The sequence below is a fragment of the Oncorhynchus mykiss genome, chromosome 4, assembly GCF_013265735.2.
Source record: "Oncorhynchus mykiss isolate Arlee chromosome 4, USDA_OmykA_1.1, whole genome shotgun sequence".
NCBI lineage: Eukaryota > Metazoa > Chordata > Actinopteri > Salmoniformes > Salmonidae > Oncorhynchus > Oncorhynchus mykiss.
The window spans coordinates 19071195-19093685 of NC_048568.1; the positions used below are offsets into that span (position 1 = coordinate 19071195).

At 43.6% G+C, this 22491-nt stretch overlaps 1 protein-coding gene across 3 annotated transcripts in view; it reads right to left on the reverse strand.

Moving 5' to 3' along the window:
- Window positions 1-22491, reverse strand: part of LOC110522245 (transcription factor HIVEP2) — a 99798-nt gene that overhangs the window by 51204 nt on the left and 26103 nt on the right. The window contains exon 1 of one of the 3 annotated variants that reach the window (XM_036975819.1): window positions 17456-17666. The exons of the other annotated variants lie outside the window; for them this stretch is intronic. The gene's annotated coding sequence lies outside the window, so the exon portion shown is untranslated. Of the gene's footprint in view, window positions 1-17455; window positions 17667-22491 lie in introns of those variants that run through there. 3 annotated transcript variants of the gene reach the window in all.

Consider the following 22491-nt stretch of genomic DNA (forward strand, 5'->3'; position numbering starts at 1 on the left):
TACCTCTCTCTCTCTCTCTCTCTCTCTGCAACACTATTACTATATTACCTCTCTCTCTCTCTCTGCAGCACTATTACTAGATTACCTCTCTCTCTGCAACACTATTACTATATTACCTCTCTCTCTCTGCAACACTATTACTATATTACCTGTCTCTCTCTGCAACACTATTACTATATTACCTCTCTCTCTCTCTGCAACACTATTACTATATTACCTCTCTCTCTCTGCAACACTATTACTATATTACCTCTCTCTCTCTCTCTGCAACACTATTACTATATTACCTCTCTCTCTCTCTCTGCAACACTATTACTATATTACCTCTCTCTCTCTGCAACACTATTACTATATTACCTCTCTCTCTCTCTCTGCAACACTATTACTATATTACCTCTCTCTCTCTCTCTGCAACACTATTACTATATTACCTCTCTCTCTCTGCAACACTATTACTATATTACCTCTCTCTCTCTCTCTGCAACACTATTACTATATTACCTCTCTCTCTCTCTCTGCAACACTATTACTATATTACCTCTCTCTCTCTCTGCAACACTATTACTATATTACCTCTCTCTCTCTCTGCAACACTATTACTATATTACCTCTCTCTCTCTGCAACACTATTACTATATTACCTCTCTCTCTCTGCAACACTATTACTATATTACCTCTCTCTCTCTCTGCAACACTATTACTATATTACCTCTATCTCTCTCACTCTCTGCAACACTATTACTATATTACCTCTCTCTCTCTGCAACAATATTACTATATTACCTCTCTCTCTCTCTCTCTCTCTGCAACACTATTACTATATTACCTCTCTCTCTCTCTGCAACACTATTACTATATTACCTCTATCTCTCTCACTCTCTGCAACACTATTACTATATTACCTCTCTCTCTCTCTGCAACAATATTACTATATTACCTCTCTCTCTCTCTCTCTCTCTGCAACACTATTACTATATTACCTCTCTCTCTCTCTGCAACACTATTACTATATTACCTCTCTCTCTCTGCAACACTATTACTATATTACCTCTTTCTCTCTCTCTGCAACACTATTACTATATTACCTCTCTCTCTCTCTCTGCAACACTATTACTATATTACCTCTCTCTCTCTCTGCAACACTATTACTATATTACCTCTCTCTCTCTGCAACACTATTACTATATTACCTCTCTCTCTCTCTCTGCAACACTATTACTATATTACCTCTCTCTCTCTCTCTGCAACACTATTACTATATTACCTCTCTCTCTGCAACACTATTACTATATTACCTCTCTCTCTCTCTCTGCAACACTATTACTATATTACCTCTCTCTCTCTCTGCAACACTATTACTATATTACCTCTCTCTCTCTCTGCAACACTATTACTATATTACCTCTCTCTCTCTGCAACACTATTACTATATTACCTCTCTCTCTCTGCAACACTATTACTATATTACCTCTCTCTCTCTCTGCAACACTATTACTATATTACCTCTATCTCTCTCACTCTCTGCAACACTATTACTATATTACCTCTCTCTCTCTGCAACACTATTACTATATTACCTCTCTCTCTCTCTGCAACACTATTACTATATTACCTCTATCTCTCTCACTCTCTGCAACACTATTACTATATTACCTCTCTCTCTCTCTGCAACAATATTACTATATTACCTCTCTCTCTCTCTCTCTCTCTGCAACACTATTACTATATTACCTCTCTCTCTCTCTGCAACACTATTACTATATTACCTCTCTCTCTCTCTGCAACACTATTACTATATTACCTCTATCTCTCTCACTCTCTGCAACACTATTACTATATTACCTCTCTCTCTCTCTCTCTCTCTCTCTGCAACACTATTACTATATTACCTCTCTCTCTCTCTGCAACACTATTACTATATTACCTCTCTCTCTCTCTGCAACACTATTACTATATTACCTCTCTCTCTCTCTGCAACACTATTACTATATTACCTCTCTCTCTCTGCAACACTATTACTATATTACCTCTCTCTCTCTCTGCAACACTATTACTATATTACCTCTCTCTCTCACTCTGCAACACTATTACTATATTACCTCTCTCTCTCTCTCTCTCTGCAACACTATTACTATATTACCTCTCTCTCTCTCTGCAACACTATTACTATATTACCTCTCTCTCTCGCTCTCAACACTATTACTATATTACCTCTCTCTCTCTCTCTCTCTGCAACACTATTACTATATTACCTCTCTCTCTCTCTCAACACTATTACTATATTACCTCTCTCTCTCTCTCTCTCTCTGCAACACTATTACTATATTACCTCTCTCTCTCTCTCTCTCTCAACACTATTACTATATTACCTCTCTCTCTCTCTCTCTCTCTCTCTCTCTCTCTCTGCAACACTATTACTATATTACCTCTCTCTCTCTCTCTGCAGCACTATTACTAGATTACCTCTCTCTCTGCAACACTATTACTATATTACCTCTCTCTCTCTGCAACACTATTACTATATTACCTCTCTCTCTCTCTCTGCAACACTATTACTATATTACCTCTCTCTATCTCTCTGCAACACTATTACTATATTACCTCTCTCTCTCTCTGCAACACTATTACTATATTACCTCTCTCTCTCTGCAACACTATTACTATATTACCTCTCTCTCTCTACAACACTATTACTATATTACCTCTCTCTCTCTGCAACACTATTACTATATTACCTCTCTCTCTCTCTCTCTCTCACTCTGCAACACTATTACTATATTACCTCTCTCTCTCTCTGCAACACTATTACTATATTACCTCTCTCTCTCTCTGCAACACTATTACTATATTACCTCTCTCTCTCTGCAACACTATTACTATATTACCTCTCTCTCTCTCTGCAACACTATTACTATATTACCTCTCTCTCTCTCTGCAACACTATTACTATATTACCTCTCTCTCTCTCTGCAACACTATTACTATATTACCTCTCTCTCTCTCTGCAACACTATTACTATATTACCTCTCTCTCTCTGCAACACTATTACTATATTACCTCTCTCTCTCTCTGCAACACTATTACTATATTACCTCTCTCTCTCTCTGCAACACTATTACTATATTACCTCTCTCTCTCGCTCTCAACACTATTACTATATTACCTCTCTCTCTCTCTCTCTCTGCAACACTATTACTATATTACCTCTCTCTCTCTCTCTCTCTCAACACTATTACTATATTACCTCTCTCTCTCTCTCTCTCTCTGCAACACTATTACTATATTACCTCTCTCTCTCTCTCTCTCTCAACACTATTACTATATTACCTCTCTCTCTCTCTCTCTCTCTCTCTCTCTCTCTGCAACACTATTACTATATCACCTCTCTCTCTCTCTGCAGCACTATTACTAGATTACCTCTCTCTCTGCAACACTATTACTATATTACCTCTCTCTCTCTGCAACACTATTACTATATTACCTGTCTCTCTCTGCAACACTATTACTATATTACCTCTCTCTCTCTGCAACACTATTACTATATTACCTCTTTCTCTCTCTCTCTGCAACACTATTACTATATTACCTCTCTCTCTCTCTCTCTGCAACACTATTACAATATTACCTCTCTCTCTCTCTGCAACACTATTACTATATTACCTCTCTCTCTCTGCAACACTATTACTATATTACCTCTCTCTCTCTCTGCAACACTATTACTATATTACCTCTATCTCTCTCACTCTCTGCAACACTATTACTATATTACCTCTCTCTCTCTCTGCAACAATATTACTATATTACCTCTCTCTCTCTCTCTCTCTCTGCAACACTATTACTATATTACCTCTCTCTCTCTCTCTCTCTCTGCAACACTATTACTATATTACCTCTCTCTCTCTCTCTCTCAACACTATTACTATATTACCTCTCTCTCTCTCTCTCTCTCTCTCTCTCTCTGCAACACTATTACTATATCACCTCTCTCTCTCTCTGCAGCACTATTACTAGATTACCTCTCTCTCTGCAACACTATTACTATATTACCTCTCTCTCTCTGCAACACTATTACTATATTACCTGTCTCTCTCTGCAACACTATTACTATATTACCTCTCTCTCTCTGCAACACTATTACTATATTACCTCTTTCTCTCTCTCTCTGCAACACTATTACAATATTACCTCTCTCTCTCTCTGCAACACTATTACTATATTACCTCTCTCTCTCTGCAACACTATTACTATATTACCTCTCTCTCTCTGCAACACTATTACTATATTACCTCTCTCTCTCTCTGCAACACTATTACTATATTACCTCTCTCTCTCTGCAACACTATTACTATATTACCTCTCTCTCTCTGCAACACTATTACTATATTACCTCTCTCTCTCTGCAACACTATTACTATATTACATCTCTCTCTCTCTGCAACACTATTACTATATTACCTCTCTCTCTCTCTCTGCAACACTATTACTATATTACCTCTCTCTCTCTCTCTCTCTCTCTGCAACACTATTACTATATTACCTCTCTCTCTCTCTCTGCAACACTATTACTATATTACCTCTCTCTCTCTCTCTCTCTCAACACTATTACTATATTACCTCTCTCTCTCTCTCTCTCTCTGCAACACTATTACTATATTACCTCTCTCTCTCTCTCTCTCTCTGCAACACTATTACTATATTACCTCTCTCTCTCTCTCTCTCTCAACACTATTACTATATTACCTCTCTCTCTCTCTCTCTCTCTCTCTCTCTCTCTGCAACACTATTACTATATTACCTCTCTCTCTCTCTCTGCAACACTATTACTATATTACCTCTCTCTCTCTCTCTGCAACACTATTACTATATTACCTCTCTCTCTCTCTCTCTCTCAACACTATTACTATATTACCTCTCTCTCTCTCTCTCTCTCTGCAACACTATTACTATATTACCTCTCTCTCTCTCTCTCTCTCAACACTATTACTATATTACCTCTCTCTCTCTGCAACACTATTACTATATTACATCTCTCTCTCTCTGCAACACTATTACTATATTACCCCACTCTCTCTGCAACACTATTACTATATTACCTCTCTCCCTCTTTCTCTGCAACACTATTACTATATTACCTCTCTCTCTCTCTCAACACTATTACTATATTACCTCTCTCTCTCTCTCTCTCTCTCTCTCTCTCTCTCTGCAACACTATTACTATATTACCTCTCTCTCTCTCTGCAACACTATTACTATATTACCTCTCTCTCTCTCTGCAACACTATTACTATATTACCTCTCTCTCTCTGCAACACTATTACTATATTACCTCTCTCTCTCTCTGCAACACTATTACTATATTACCTCTCTCTCTCTCTCTCTCTCTCTGCAACACTATTACTATATTACCTCTCTCTCTCTCTCTCTCTCTCTGCAACACTATTACTATATTACCTCTCTCTCTCTGCAACACTATTACTATATTACCTCTCTCTCTCTCTGCAACACTATTACTATATTACCTCTCTCTCTCTCTCTCTCTCTCTGCAACACTATTACTATATTACCTCTCTCTCTCTCTGCAACACTATTACTATATTACCTCTCTCTCTCTCTGCAACACTATTACTATATTACCTCTCTCTCTCTGCAACACTATTACTATATTACCTCTCTCTCTCTGCAACACTATTACTATATTACCTCTCTCTCTCTCTGCAACACTATTACTATATTACCTCTCTCTCTCTCTGCAACACTATTACTATATTACCTCTCTCTCTGCAACACTATTACTATATTACCTCTCTCTCTCTCTGCAACACTATTACTATATTACCCCTCTCTCTCTGCAACACTATTACTATATTACCTCTCTCTCTGCAACACTATTTCTATATTACCTCTCTCTCTCTCTCTACAACACTATTACTATATTACCTCTCTCTCTCTGCAACACTATTACTATATTACCTCTCTCTCTCTCTCTGCAACACTATTACTATATTACCTCTCTCTCTGCAACACTATTACTATATTACCTCTCTCTCTCTCTCTGCAACACTATTACTATATTACCTCTCTCCCTCTTTCTCTGCAACACTATTACTATATTACCTCTCTCTCTCTCTCTCTCTCTGCAACACTATTACTATATTACCTCTCTCTCTCTCTCTGCAACACTATTACTATATTACCTCTCTCCCTCTTTCTCTGCAACACTATTACTATATTACCTCTCTCTCTCTCTCTCTCTCTGCAACACTATTACTATATTACCTCTCTCTCTCTGCAACACTATTACTATATTACCTCTCTCTCTCTGCAACACTATTACTATATTACCTCTCTCTCTCTCTCTCTCTCGCTCTCTCTCGCTCTCCCCCTCCCTCCCTCCCTCCCTCCCACCAATCAGTGATGGAGGTCGCCAGGAAACATTACATAAACCTCTGAGATATAGATATATAAAATTCAACCATTTTTGGTATTATAACTCTGAGCTCCCACACACACACAAGAGCTCTGGGCAACCCCCACATCCCCCACCTCTCTCAGGGCTGGGCTGGGTTAATGCATACTGACAGCATAGAGCAGTGCAGAGTAGTGCAGCACATTGCTTACATAACGTTAGCAGCTGCTGTCTGACTGGGGTGGAGGGCAACACACCACACACTACACTGGCTCTTCTGGGACACACACTGGAGTCACAACTGCCTCCCCTCCAATCATACAACCATCAGCCAGTGTGTGTGTGTGTGTGTGTGTGTGTGTGTGTGTGTGTGGTGTATAGATATCTAGAGGGGGATCAGAAAGAGGAGTGGAGGGGATTAACCCACAAGTAAACAAACCACATAATCAACTGCAATGTTTTTTTTTTCCCGACCTGGAGTGGGGAGAAATATTTCCTTGTCCTTTTCCCCACTATCTGGAATCTGGGACCGGGGGTCTTATTGGGACTGATGTGTTCTCTCAGAGCTCCACCGCTGTGACAGAGCTCTCGAAGGGCTCTCATATGAACATAACTACCAAGCACCTGCTGTGGTGGTAAAACATGGCTTCTAGTGGGCCAGGCCAGGAGCTGAGACAACTCTGGGCCCGAGTCGACTGTACTCTACTACTCTACCAGGTCCCAGGAAGAAGCAAGGTATACAGCTAAAATAGTCCGCAACCTCTAAACAGGGCAAAACTGACAAACAGTAGGAAAAGAGAATAAAGCCTCTACGACATTAAGATTAACCGCACAGGAAAAGGAAACCAACAGTCTCCAGCCTCCTCGGGCCACATCAACGCACCAGGAAACTGACGTGAGCTTAGTCAACATCCTCTTTCGTCACCTAGCACTGCTCCTGTGAGTTTAAAGGGCAGTCAGAAACAACCAGGGAATGTTATAGGCTTCTGTTCTGTTCTGTGGAGAAAGTTTATTTCGCTCCGGCAGAAATCTGTCGTCTGTGGAGCGTTCATGGGAGACCCGACAAAGGTGAGGCATTGTCAGGCTGAATGGAGCACTGTCTGTATTGTCAGGGTACAAGTTCAGCTGTCACAACTGACTTCAGCTCTTGGAAATGTTACAGCTTCAAGCCCGTCCATCTGTGGGCAACAGTCAGGCTGCAATATTACTGAATGATAGAAACTCCTCTTGGTTAGGAACAGTTTGCTCACGCTGCAAAAACATACTGCACTTTCTATCAACAGCTCCTATTCAGCTCACCCCACTGCATGATCATATTCCTCAGCCTCTGTTTAATTACAGCCAGCGGTAATCTGTGAAATAAGTTTGGAAAACCGGACAATTTCAATCACCTCTTCCAAAGGTTTCAACACGTGCTACACACACCGACACAAAATATATTTTTTGCCCATTTATATTCCATTTCAGATGCAAATGACCAGATCAGGTCTATTTTAGGGGGGAGAGCGAGAGAGAGAGAGAGAGAGAGAGAGAGAGAGAGAGAGAGAGAATAGGTGAAGTAGTATAGCAGTGTTTAATACCACCATTAATGTGGCCATGAAAGGGCCACCCTGGAGCCCTGTCCTCTTCCTCCTTGGGCCCTGAGGCCCCCCAGCCAGGAATGCCCCCTCAGCTGATGGACAGGCAGCCATATCGCGCTAGCGCTTTAAAGGAATTTCCTACTTTCATATAAAATTGATAATGGGATGTGTACGCAGCAGGAATGGAAAATCGGAGGTGCGTTACGAGGTTTCACATTCCACCATCTCCATGGGCCAGACACAAATGCCACACATCTGCTGGAGGACCTCTGGGAAGTCTCTCACTACTCTCTGTCTGTGTCTGTGTCTGTGTCTGTGTGTGTGTGTGTGTGTGTGTGTGTGTGTGTGTGTGTGTGTGTGTGTGTGTGTGTGTGCGTGCGTGCGTGTGTGTGTGTAAGTCAGACTCCTGTCAAAAGGTTTGTAGGTATAGCTGCCAGACAGCCTGATCGAAGATTCCGTAAAAACCTAAACACATACTGTATGTATGAATGGCTGACCAGACAAGTCAAATGCACAGCCATCTTCCATTACCACTACAGCACAAAATATGACACCAAAAAAGGACATACCTGTCTGGGGTGTGAGAATACCATACAGAATGAATGTTACACTAGTATCATCATTGGAATTTGACCTGTGCTGTACTTTACAATACATTATCACGAGTTATTAGTTACAGTAGTAATAACACTACTTATTTTCCCTATCATGTCAAAAAAACAACATAGGAAATTCTAGCCTGTTTCCAGAGCTTGTGCCCTGTTTGCGTAATTCTCCGGGCTGAATATCTTAACACACTTGGCCTTTGCACCAATGGGAGCATCAGGCAGAACCAGAAAGCAGATTTTCCCCCGCTCTATTCTCCACAGGTGACCTTTGATCCTGCTGGCAGTGGTTGAAAAAGTATTACATTGTCATACTTGAGTCAAAGTAAAGATACCTCAATAGAAAATGACTCAAGTAAATGTCACCCAGTAAAATACTACTTGAGTAAAAGTCTAAAAGTATCTGGTTTTAAATGTATTTAAGTACAGTGGTGGAAAAAGTACTTTCATACTTGACTAAAAGTAAAAAAGTAAATGCCATACATTAAATTCCTTACACTGTGTTTTAAAAAACATGTATTTACAGACAGCCAGGGGCAAATTCCAACACTCAGACATCATTTACAGATGCAGTATTAGTGGTAAGTGAATCTGCCAGATCAGAGACATCAGATGACCCCATGTTATATTGATAGGTGCGTGAATTGCATGGGAGTAAAAAGTACACATTTTCTTTATGAATGTAGTGGAGTAAAAGTAAAAGTTGTCAAAACAAGAAATAGTAAAGTACAGATACCCCCCAAAAATGACTTAGGTTCTACTTCAAAAGTATGTTTTACTTAGTTACACCACAGCCTAGTAGGGTTGGCTACGCTCAGAGGTTTCACCAGGTGACACAGACAGAGACAGACAGAGACACAATATCTGGTTTATCCCATGACATTGTATCACTTCCCCTCTTCCCTTTGTCCTGCTCTGAAGATCCTCCTGTGTTTGGTTGATTACAAAAGAACCAGTAGCACAAGGCTGTGTGAAAAAAAACTAATATTTACAGTATCATTACTAGACCAAACAGCCCTGAATGTATCGCTTTTGTGTAGAAATATTACAAGCACCTTTCAAACGTTTGTGGTCACTTAGAAATGTCCTTGTTTTTGAAAGAAAAGCAAATATTTTGTCCATTAAAATAACATCAAATTGATCAGAAATACCATGTAGACATTGTTAATGTTGTAAATGACTATTGTAGCTGGAAATGGCAGATTTTCGATGGACTATCTACAAAGGCATTCAGAGGCCCATTATCAACAACCATCACTCCTGTGTTCCAATGGCACGTTGTGTTAGCTCTGATTAAAGAAGCAATAAAACTGGCATACTTTAGACTAGTTGAGTATGTGGAGCAACAGCATTTGTGGGTTCGATTACAGGCTCAAAATGGCCAGAAACAAAGAACCTTCTTCTGAAACGTGTCAGTCTATTCTTGTTCTGAGAAATGAAGGCCATTCCATGCGAGAAATTGCCAAGAAACTGAAGATCTCATACAACGTTGTGTACTACTCCCTTTACAGAACAGCGCAAACTGGCTCTAACCAGAATAGAAAGAGGAGTGGGAGGCCCCGGTGCACAACTGAGCAAGAGGACAAGTACATTAGAGTGTCTAGTTTGAGAAACAGACGCCTCACAAGTCCTCAACTGGCAGATTCATTAAATAGTACCTGCAAAACACCAGTCTCAACGTCAACAGTGAAGAAGCGACTCCGGGATGCTGGCCTTCTAGGCAAAGTTGCAAAGAAAAACCATATCTCAGACTGGCCAATAAAAATAAAAGATTAAGATGGGAAAAAGAACACTGCCTAGAAGGCCAGCATCACGGAGTCGCCTCTTCACGGTTGACGTTGAGACTGGTGTTTTGCGGGTACTATTTAACGAAGCTGCCAGTTAGAAATGTTTAGAAATTAATTAAAATTGAAAAGCTCAAATGTCTTGAGTCAATAATTATTCAACCCCTTTGTTATGGCAAGCCTAAATAAGTTCAAGAGTAAAAATGTGCTTAACAAGTCACATAATAAGTTGCATGAACTCACTGTGTGCAATAATAGTGTTTAACATGAATTACTACCTTATCTCTGTACCCCACACATTCAATTATCTGTAAGTTCCCTCAGAAGAGCATTGAATTTCAAACACAGATGCAACGTCGAATACCAGGGAGGTTTTCCAATGCCTCCCAAAGAAGGGCACCTATTGGTAGATGGGTAAATGTAAAAAAAAAATTAAAAAAAACATATATTGAATATCCTTTTGAGCATGGTGAAGTTATGAGTTACACATTTTTGGATGGTGTATCAATACACCCAGTCACTACAAAGATACAGGCGTCCTTCCTAACTCAGTTGCCGGAGAGGAAGGAAACCACTCAGGGATTTCACTATGAGGCCAATGGTGACATTAAAACAGTTACAGAGTTTAATGGCTGTGATAGGAGAAAACTGAGGATGACTCAACAACATTGTAGTTACTCCACAATACTAACCTAAATGACAGAGTGAAAAGAAGGAAGCCTGTACAGAATAAAAATACTCAAAAAAATGCATCCTGTTTGCAATAGGGCAGTAATGTAAAACTGCAAAAAATATGGCAAAGAAATGAACTTGCCCCGGGTGTTAGATATTATGCACATTGATAGATCGATCGCAAATGTCCTCGCCATGTGATTTATCATAGTAGCAGGCAGCAGCAATCTAAACGATCAGACAGAAAACATGCGAGGGAAATTGATCGGGGGAAATTATGATGAAAGTGGACGGAGAAATACACCTTCACTCTATCCAATCAGAGCAGCAGGATCAACTGTACAGCCCGCCCTTCTCGTTACAAACAGCCAGTTGAGTTACTTAGACCACATAGAACCTAGCACATGATTGACGGACATGAGAAAGACACGTGCTGGCACCCGAAAATACCCATATCTGTTACGACTACTCGGCACACCCACAGTGGCTGTTTTTTAGGATAAAAAGAAACGGGCTGGAACTAAACACAGGCAAAACCCTAGAGGAAAACCTGGTTCAGTCTGCATTCCAACAGCCACAGGGAGACAAATTCACCTTTTATCAGGACAATAACCTAAAACACAAGGCCAAATATACACTAGAGTTGCTTACCAAGACGAAATTGAATGTTCCTGAGTGGCCTAGTTACAGTTTGACTTGAAAATGGCTGTTTATTTATTGTACAGTCCAGGTGTGCAAAGCTGTGTTAGAATTTTTCTTCCACGTTGACAGAGTATTTTGTGTTAGATCGTTGACCAAAAATGACATTTGAATTCATTGTAAATGTGGAAAAAGTCAAGGGGTGTGAACAGTTTTCGGAGGCACTGTAAGTAAAGCGAGCAAGGGAGAGCCTTTATTTGTGTCAGACGACAGCATGGGCCTGGTGGTCTGAACCGGAGCAGCCTTGTTTTATGGACCTGTCATCATCACAACTGATCTCTTGACTGTGTTAGCATGTGGTTCAAACAAACAGTTAGGCCAGTGTGTTGTGCTGTTTTGCTGTACACTGGGCTACTGCAAGGCCGGGGGCAGTGTGCTATTTCCATATACTTCTCCTTCCTCACACATTCCCTCTATGTAACCATGTGCACCACTCATTCACACTCCCTCACTACGTTTGCTGTTTCTGTCTCTCCTCTTACTGGTGTGTTTTCCTCCATCTATCCTCATGTCTCAGCTGCTAAATCCTACAGTTATTATTCATGGGTGTAAAATGCCACCCACTCTACAGCAATTTGGCTGAATGGTTGCCAGCTCTCCATCCCTCCCTCCCTCCCTTTGTCTCTCTGCTGCACACAACAGACATGTCTCTAGGTTGGCTTGTAACCCCGCAAACCTACATGATGATTAATAATAGGCACTAGGCATTTCCCTCCACTATCACTCTGGACCTACAAACATGGAAAGAAGAGTAGCTATGGAAAAATGCTAGAACAAAAGACATGGAAAAACGATAATAATACTATATACACTTGCAATCTCTTACATCCATCTGGTTTATAGGAAAATAAGGGGGGAATCATTCAAATGAAGACATCTGTATGCATAAGTCCACAGATATTTTTATGGGGGTTTGGGTCCACCTGTGCTATGAGTAATGCAGGCGGACTGGCCTGGTGATTTTTCCAGCATTAATGAGCAGTGTAGCAGCAGTCGTTTCTGGAAGGGAACAAGCGATGGAAAGGGAGGGAGGTGATTGGTGAATCTGAACGAGCGAGCTGCAGACAGGAAACTTTCCCAGCCGCGCCAGACAGAGACTGGATCATTTCAGAGGGACATTGTCTACGAGAGTTGAAGCTGATCCTACTGTAGTTCAGAAAGCCTCTCAACAAAAGGCTCAATGGTGGAAAATATAGAATGGAACCAAACGGCCAGCCTGCTAGCAATTAGCCTTCTAGCTATTTTGAGCCATTGTTGAGTAGCCTGGCTGTGCCACATTGAGCCCCTGCATTGGAGCTCCATTCTACCTCCAGTCCCCTCGCTGTTGGTGTGAGGTGGTCAGAGTGGACGTGGCCTGGAATAAGCCTGGTGGACAGGTGGTATCACCTAGAGTTGAAGTGTTTACTCCATGGAACACGGTCCCAGTTTCCTGGCTGCCTCACAATATCTGTCTCACCTCTACATGGAGCCTCTCATTCATTAACTCTCTTTCCTTCTCTCCTCTCTTTCACCTCCCTCTCTCTGCATGTCCTCTCAGTCTGCCATGGGCGCTGTGTCCCGTGTCAGTGGGCCATCTGTGTGAGAGTCCCCCTGGCCCTGCCTTTCCACTTCCTCTGTTTGTGTGTTTGCGTGTGCGTGCCTGCCTGCCTGCCTGTTTGCACCCGTGCGTGTTTGTCCAGGCCTGGTGCCATGGCCTCCAGCGCTGGCAGTCAGGCTGTAATGACAGAGCACCAGCAGCTAACCCTGGACACTGAGGCGTTCTGCCCTGCCAAACCACTGACACTAGCATTAGCATCTGTGCTAATCCTCCCATACAGGCTAGGAACCAGCACCTCCAGCCCACCATCTAACCTGACACACGGACCACATACACTGATATGCTAAAAGTGGCCAAAGCTAGCCCTAGAAGTACAAGCAATAGTAACCCATGGTAACTGTGGGAAAGGAATACTGATTGTGAACACAATGAACATGAAGCATGCTGGGCCTGCTGTTGTATTTTCAAAAGGTACAATATGTTTTTGACTGAGAAATAGATGCCCCTCACTCTCCTCTCACTCCCCTCTCTCCCAACTCTCTCGCCCCTCTCTCACTACCTCCATTGTTTGTCTTTACTGTTGAGCACAAGACATGTTTGCCAGAAGAACAGAGGCTGGGCTGTGTTAGCCTGCCTGATACCTGCTGAGTAGGAAATGGGTAGGAGGCAGGGAGAGGAAAGCTTGCCCGCCTGGCAGTGCCCGCTGCCCGGGCCTCTCTCTCTCTCTCTTTCTCTCTCTCTGTCATGGACCTGGCACCAGCAGCTGCCGGACAGAATGACAGAAGGTATGAGGGGCTTAGACCTGCCACGCCCTGTCAGAGACCACGGCACAGGCACTCTCACAGTAGGAGATACACTTACCGAAACACACAAACATTACAGTCCAACAGGACACAGTCACCCATCTCCAAACACATTTCCACAGCTAAACTTATTGGTCTGTCTGTCTGTCCTTACCACGTTCTTCACAGGAACAGATGAATCATAATCCTCCATAGGAAGGTGAGCAATACATTTTTTGCTGAGACAAGCCCATTGTGCAGCTTAAAGGAGAATAGTGAAAAGATGTTTGCCGCAATGGACCTAAATATAGAATGAATCGGGGATTCAATGATTATCATAATGCCTATGTGTGTGTTTCCAGGATTGCTGAGGCCGAAATGGCTTTTTCCATTCAATCAAGGCATTTTCTGTACAGCGGCTGTGTGGAAGCATCCATTCAGAAGAGTGTATTGAACAGCTAGCGCTTGACAATGCAAACCTTAAAGGAAGTCGTGCTGGCTTGAGTGACTCTAGCTATGTGGTTATGTTACCGCCTACACAGCGGGGACCAGATAAAGGTCACATCATACTAGAGGAGCACGGCCGAGCTAAAAAAAAAGAAAAAAGGGTCACTGAGGATCACACGTCTCAGGTTAAGACACTGAGCCCATCCACCTGGATCCTACTGTACACTACAGGACACTGGACAGGACAGCCCTTCTCCCCAACCACAGGGCTCTCCAGAGGGTGGTGCGGCCTGCACAACGCATCACCGGGGGCACACTGCCTGCCCTCCAGGACATTAACCACCTGAGTTATGGCCTGTCCACCCCGCTATCATCCAGAAGGCGAGGTCAGAACAGGTGCATCAAAGCTGGGACTGAGAGACTGAAAAACAGAGATAATGACAGAGAAAAGGTCATGGACAAAAACTGCTCCTAGCCTGGTCACAGATCTGTATATGCTTGGGCAAACATGTATATCTGCTACCAGGCTAGGCTGACCTTGGGTGAGGTACGTGGGCAGAAAAAAATCCCAACCTACTCCAATACTGAGAATGTTGAACATACTGTAGGATACTGGATGTGAATACCGCACAGCGATGGCCATTGATGTGGGAGTGGAGTAGCAATAACGCAGCTTGCAGTAAGGCCTCTCTGCATAGTAGACCCTTGTAGAGTGGAGGGAGTGGGACTGACTGTGACTCACTTTAGACAGGACTGGAGGCAAGCAGTAAACACCAAGTTAGATGGAAAAATAAAGTTGGGAGACCCCCTTCCCACTGTTTGGGCTCCAGGGTGAAATGCCTTATTATCCTTTATTACAGACACACACACACACACACACGCACACACACACACACACGCACACACACGCACACACACACACACACACACAAAAAAAATAGCTTGCGAACACTCAAAAACAGGCTCGAGGCTAATCAAATAATCGCAAACAGAAAACAAGCAACAAAGAATGCAGCCCCGAAACCTGCACACAATTACTGGCTTGTCCCGCTGCCAAGAGAGTGCAACTGATAAAGCAGGGGCCGGATCAGGCTGTTCTCGATGTGGCTCCATTGCAACCATAGTGGTGGTTGCTTAACGTAGCCCTGCATAACATTACCCGTGCCCTTTGAGGCCTATTGGAATCCAACTTTGTCGGGTAGTTGCATTGGTCCCCACCGACAGATACAGATAGTGAGACCAACACGCCCCATCACCCCGCGACAATGAGGCAGTAGCGCGGTACCACCACTCAGTCTCTCTGCCCTGTCAGGATGCAGGAGTACAGCGCTATAGCATCCACTACTACACACACAGCACAGAGCCAGGACGTGAGGACATTAGACAAACATTAGCATGAGCACACCTTGTCTTCCCTCCCATAGCTTGCTGGAGTTAGGGTTAGGACATAAGCTCTCAAAAGGTTGAGATGAGTTGAGAGGCAGTAGGAGGCCAGACAGGAGCCTACAGTGAGGGAGGGGGTGTCCCCCAGCCATGCCCGGGCAAAAATGTCCCCGCAAACGCCCTGAAGCACTGCGAGTAGCAGTGACACACATTCTAAATCGTCTGAGAATTTGTGAATGGAAAAATGGTTTAGCACACTTGGCATAGGCACGAATCCTCATTCCACAGTTATCAGACAGGGGTATTACAGTTCTCTTCTCCGCAGAAAGACAGACAGAGTGAGAAAAAGAAAAGCGAGAGAGTACATAAAAGGAATCTATCTGGCTGACTGTGGTGGGCAGGGAGAGAGAGAAGGAGAGGAGGGAGGGAGGAGTAGAGGGGAATGTTGTTCAAGTTCATTTCAAGGTTGTGCTAATTTCACCCCTGGACTACAGGAGCTAGAAAGAGTGCGGAAGAGAGACTGAGTTTGGGGTTGGGGTTTCTGTTGCTGGGGTGGTGTGTGTGATTAAGCATGCAGAGTGGCAGGAAGATGAGCTTTTCCGAAAGCAACATCTTTGAAATTGTGTGTATGTGCATGTGGGTAAGACCTGCGGGAGGCAAGAGGTGTGTGTACGTGTGGTGTTTCCCTGCCTTATCACCAGGACATTCCCTCACATAGCAAGTTATTCCAGTATGATCACACACACACACACACACACACACACACACACACACACACACACACACACACACACACACACACACACACACACACACACACACACAGAGAGAGACAGAGTGAGAGAGACAGACAGACACGCAAGCGATTCTGTGGCTCTGGGTGCTAGGCTGTAAAAGGAACCCGTTCTTGTTAAACAACATTGTCCCTCTCCCTGGGGAATACAGATGGAGGGAGGGAGGTTTGATTCAAAGCATGCAACGGCAGGGGGGGGGGGGGGTAGCAGTGCCACACTAGGAAAGACCTTTCCTTAATGGAGAAAACTGACAGCTCTGTGTAAACTCATCAGTGGAGCCCAGGGGGAAGTGACCGGGGGTCCTACAGCCATGCTTCCTACAGAGTAAACAACTCTGATACGTAAGAAAAGGTGGATTGTAAACAGGCAGGCATTGTTTCCCTCTTATCTCCGTCTGGGAGACGCCTGCCAAGGCTGTGCAAACAAGGAACACAGAGCAGGCACACACACACAGCCCTGTGACAACCCCTGCAGCCCAGACCAGGCCCAATCTGTCATACACACACACACACACAGGCAAGCAAAGTGAAGGCTGAATCGCTACAACAACACACAGCAGACAGTGGGTAACACAACTCACAGAGCAGAAGGCCCCCCTGCCCTGTCCGTAACACTATCAGCACTCCGGTGGCAATCCAACAGCCACTGTCATCCCCCATTCAGTTCACAAAACACACTGACAACAAGGAAATCACCTTCTCAGCAGCAACACCAGCGGGAGAGAAAGATAAAAAGGAGAGAGGGAGAAACATTTGGTCTACCAACCTAGCTATATCAGCTCCCCAGTCCCACAACATCTCCAGTCACCGACAGCATTCCTCTGGGGTGAAACTCCTTTTGTCCATTCTCTGTGGTCACCAATAGAAAAACCAAACTGCAGGGCCAAACTCCCATCAATCAGAATAGCCACTCACTGGTAGAGAGAGAGTGTATGCTTGTTAGGAGACCTACTGATGTAAGCTAGTCACCAGAGAAAATACCCAGTCAGTCATGACGCATACTTAGGAACAGAAATAGCAATAGGGCCCCCAGAGGGATTATACAACAGACTACATTTAGAGGCACTTCCACTGGCCCAAAGACCAGGCAGCGGCTTGTACACACTCTCGCTCTCTCTCTCGCTCTTTTTTCTCTCTCTGTCTCTCTCTCTTTGCTGGCCCCCAAGTCTTTTTTCACAAAGTAAGCTGACATTTTCCTAAGCAAGACATGAGCACAAATAGAGGGGTCAAGTGAAAGGCAACAGTTAGGGGGTGGAGTTGTAGGAGCATGGCTGTTGCAGGATGCTGCTCTCTCTTAGTTATGGCTGCATAATGAATGGAATTGTAGTCAAAATTGCAATATTGACATGTGCAATATCAATATCGCTGCAATTTGCAATCAAGAGGCTGCAATTTGTTTTAAATGCCACGAATGTAACATTTTAATGTAAAAAGCATCCCCCTGGGAAGCTCTGATCAACACTTTGGTTCCTAACCTGTCACATAACTTATACTGTACCTGTACAACACCAACCATAGAATCAGAATACTCATTTTTATTTCTATGATCCCAACAGTTCACCCAAGTGTTTTGATCTAAATCGCAAGTAAAATGGCAATCACAATATTTGGTAGACAAAATAGCAAATAGATGACATTCCCATATCGTGCAGCTGTACTCTTTACTGTTGTGATGACACAGTAGCACAGCCTTATCGGGGCAGCCCGGCAGGCCCCCGGGGGTTGTCCTGTCCCAGAGAGTGTGTACCGGCCAGGGGGCCAAAACAACATGGTAACCCCCCCCCCCCCCCCCCCCGCTTCTCCCCTCTACCCCTCCCGGCCTGCTTGCTTCCTCTGCCGCCTGTGACTCCCCCTCTCCCCCTCCTCCATCCCACTCCTCACCTCTATAAATATCTCGCCAGGCCAATACTGTAAAATCCTCTGAGATGTGCCATCTCTGGCCCCATCCTCTGCTCTCCGGTCAACAATATGATTTCCTCCTGTCTTGCTCTTTCAACGCGCGGCTACCACCACATTATCGGCCACGGAGAGTGATATTGGGACAGGTCATCACTGCGACAAGGCATCACAGAAAGTGTGTGTGGGGGGGGGGGGGGGGGGGGGGGGGGGAGTGCGAAAGGAGAGAGGGAAAGAGGGCGGAGAGAATCCCTGTTGAGAAAAAGCCTCCAGCCACAACCCTCTTTGCAGCTGTGGCGTGAATATTAGTGCATGTTTATGGTTCTGTGTCAGACAGCGGTGCGGCTAGTTTGAGGGTCACCGTGTAACATTCTCTGCATTGCATACATTCAGGGTCACACATGGCCAAAATAGCAGGCATTGTGGAGAGGAATTCACCTCAACACTCGGCGGATGACAACAAACACGTATGGCACTTGTTTAAAGTGGACCAACTCGACCAAGGTTAGACACCAGTCCCGTGCTGGTGATAAATTGGTTAATAACACCCGTGCTGTCATGCAAGACAAACGTACACATCTATAAGAAGCCCACTGTTACTTTGCCCTTACTGGAGAATCCAATTTACAGGTCTAAAAATAACTTAACCTCTGTTGACCTCTCTATGGGGAATCAGGAACCGGTGTGGGCAGGAGACAACTGGGAATAGTTGGCCCTAATACGCACACACACCAAGGACTCCCGGGAGACCTGACACCATAGCCACGTATGGGCAATTCAACGTAACCAACACCTGCTGTGAATAGAAGTCAATAGTCCACACTGTACACCTCTTACTAAGAGCAGAGTGCTCCTGAGCAGTGAGCAGTACCAGACGCATAGTTGAAGGCATGTCTGAGACAAGATCAATAGAACCCAATTTCACATAGTTCACAACGACATGCCTCGTTATTTCTACCCTGCACATGTATTTACAGTGGTAGGCAACCGAAAGAGAATAACACGACACCACACAACATACGAACAGATGGTTGGAGAGAAAAACAGGTAGTCGCTAAGGAAAACAGTCGGCAGTGTTTAACAAGCTCCAGACTTTCTCAGACTTTATCTTAAAGAGACAGTCCCCCCATCCTCCTGTACTGGTTGACTGTCTTCGTTTGAGAAACATGTTGGTTATGTAACCGTGTAGAACTAGGACAGCTCTCTACCATGTTGGCCCTTTCGTATTTTCAACATACTCAGAGTATAAATAATGAACCTACTTATTGTGGAAAGTGCACATACTCATATAAACGTGCAACATACCCTGGATACCAAGCAACAGAATGGTATAGTAGCAACATGTTTTCATAGTGTTTTATGAATATTGTATTTTGATTGTCTTCAATCAAAAACTGTATAAAATACCAAACCAAGTTGCTCTGTTCTGATGTCCAATACACCGGGGCCATCCTCCTTCATCCCAACTCATCCTGTGTGTGTGTGTGGGGGGGGGGGGGGGGGTTGCCCACACAGATCACCTCAGTGTCTTGATAAGAGAATCAACCACCTCTCGTCTCTTGGCAGGTAGACTAGCGGTTAAGAGCGTTGGGCCAATAACCAAAAGGTCACTGGTTCAAATCCTGAACTGGCAAGGTGTAAAAATCTTCCCTTCTGCCCTTCAGCAAGGCACTTAACCCCTAACAACAACTGCTCCCCGGACGCCGATGACGTGGACGTCGATTAAGGCAGCCCCCCGCACTTCTCTGATTCAGAGGGGTGGGGTTAAAAGCCAAAGACACATTTCGGTTGTATGCGTTCAGATGTGCAACCGACTAGGTATCCCCAGGTACATGTATTAGAGAACCATGTAGAGTTCTTCAAGTGGAGAATTCTATGAACACAGCTGAATTTAATTTTGCAGCACCTCAGGTCAATGCATTGCCTTATGGGTTTCTATGCCATAAAATGTCTAGCCAGATTCCAACCTTTTCCATCCAGGACCCTGCACAACATTAGTCCCAAAACTCTGAGTGGAGTGTACCCTTTTAAAAGGCTACAAAATGGCTAAAAAGAATATAACCTAAATGTATGCTAGAAAAAGTCAGTAAGCCTCTTTCTGGGACAAGAGCAAACAAACAGTGTTAATTGAGGACTTTCATCCCCTCCATTACATCCCCTCCTTTACAGCATCAATATTTCATCTCAAGTATTGCTGGAAGTATTTTACACACGCTGATATCCTGTTCGAAGAGTGATTTCCTATTAACACTTGCATAATTAACCAACATAGCTACCTTGATGAAATGCTTGCATCATACTTGAGGAGCTGAAAATAATATGATTTTGGAAGTTTTTACGGCACTGCGACGCGGATCTCTTGTTTAAAGCAGGCAGAGAGGCGGGAAATGAAATAATACGTTTCCCCCAAAAAGCAGGTTGGCAATACGACACCGTATCCCTCTGCCTTCAGGAGTAGTTATCCTCAACGCAAGTGATCAGAGACCTGGAATCATATTGAACTTCCTATAAAACAGGAAGAGAAAAAAAGTAACAATGGCCCTCTTAAAGATGATACATTTCATCAGCCACATATTGCATATCTGTGCCTAATGTAAAGTGGCCATGAGAGCTACACTGAGAGAGAAATCTGGAAAGTATTCAGACCCCTTCCCTTTTTCCACATTTTGTTATGTTACATTCTTATTATAAAATGGATTAAACTATTTTTAATTTTTTTAGCTACACACAATACCCCACAAAAACAAAGCAAAGAAAACAAAATACCTTGTTTACGTAATCTTTCAGACCCTTTGCTATGAGACTCGAAATTGAGCTCAGGTGCATCCTGTTTCCATTGATCATCCTTGAGATGTTTCTCCAACTTGACTAGAGTCCATCTGTGGTAAATTCAATTGGTTGGACATGATTTGGAAAGACACACATCTGTCTATATAAGGTCCACCATTACAGTGCATGTCATAGCAAAAACCAGGCCATGAGTTCGAAAGAATTGTCCGTAGAGGTCAGAGACAGGATTGTGTTGAGGCACTGATCTGGGGAAGATTACCAAATAAATTCTGCAGCATTGAAGGGCCCCGAGAACACAGTGGCCTCCATAATTCTTAAATGGAAGAAGTTTGGAACCACCAAGACTATTCCTAGAGCTGGCCGCCCGGCCAAACTGAGCAATCGGGGGAGATGGGCCTCGGTCAGGGAGGTGACCAAGAACCCGATTGTCACTCTGACAGAACTCCAAAGTTCCTCTGTGGGGATAGGAGAACCATCTCTGCAGCCCTCCACCAATCAGGCCTTTATGGTACTGTAGAGTGGCCAGACGGAAGCCACTCCTCAGTAAAAGGCACATGACAGCCCACTTGGAGTTTTCCAAAAAAGCACCTAAAGGACACAGACCATGAGAAACAAGACTCTCTGATCTGATGAAACCAAGATTGAACTCTTTGGCATCTGGAGGAAGCCTGGCACCATCCCTATGGTGAAGCATGGTGGTGGCAGAATCATGCTGTGGGGATGTTTTTGTAGCGGCAGGGACTGGGAGACTAGTCAGGATCGAGGGGAAGATGAACGGAGCAAAGGCCTTGATGAAAACCTGCTTCAGAGCGCTCAGGACATTAGACTGGGGCGAAGGTTCACCTTGCAACAGGACAACAACCCAAAGCACACAGCCAAGAAAATTCAGGAGTGGCTTCGGGACAATGTCTGAGTAATGGGTCTGAATACTGAAGTAAATGTCATATTTCATTATTTTATTTTAATTCCCAATTTGCTATAAATTCAACAACAAAACATTTTGTTTTGTCATTATGGGGTGTGTAGATTGATGAGAATTTAAAAAAAAAATCAATTTTAGAATAAGGCTGTAATGTAACAAAATGTGGAAAAAGTCAAGGGGTCTGAATACTTTCC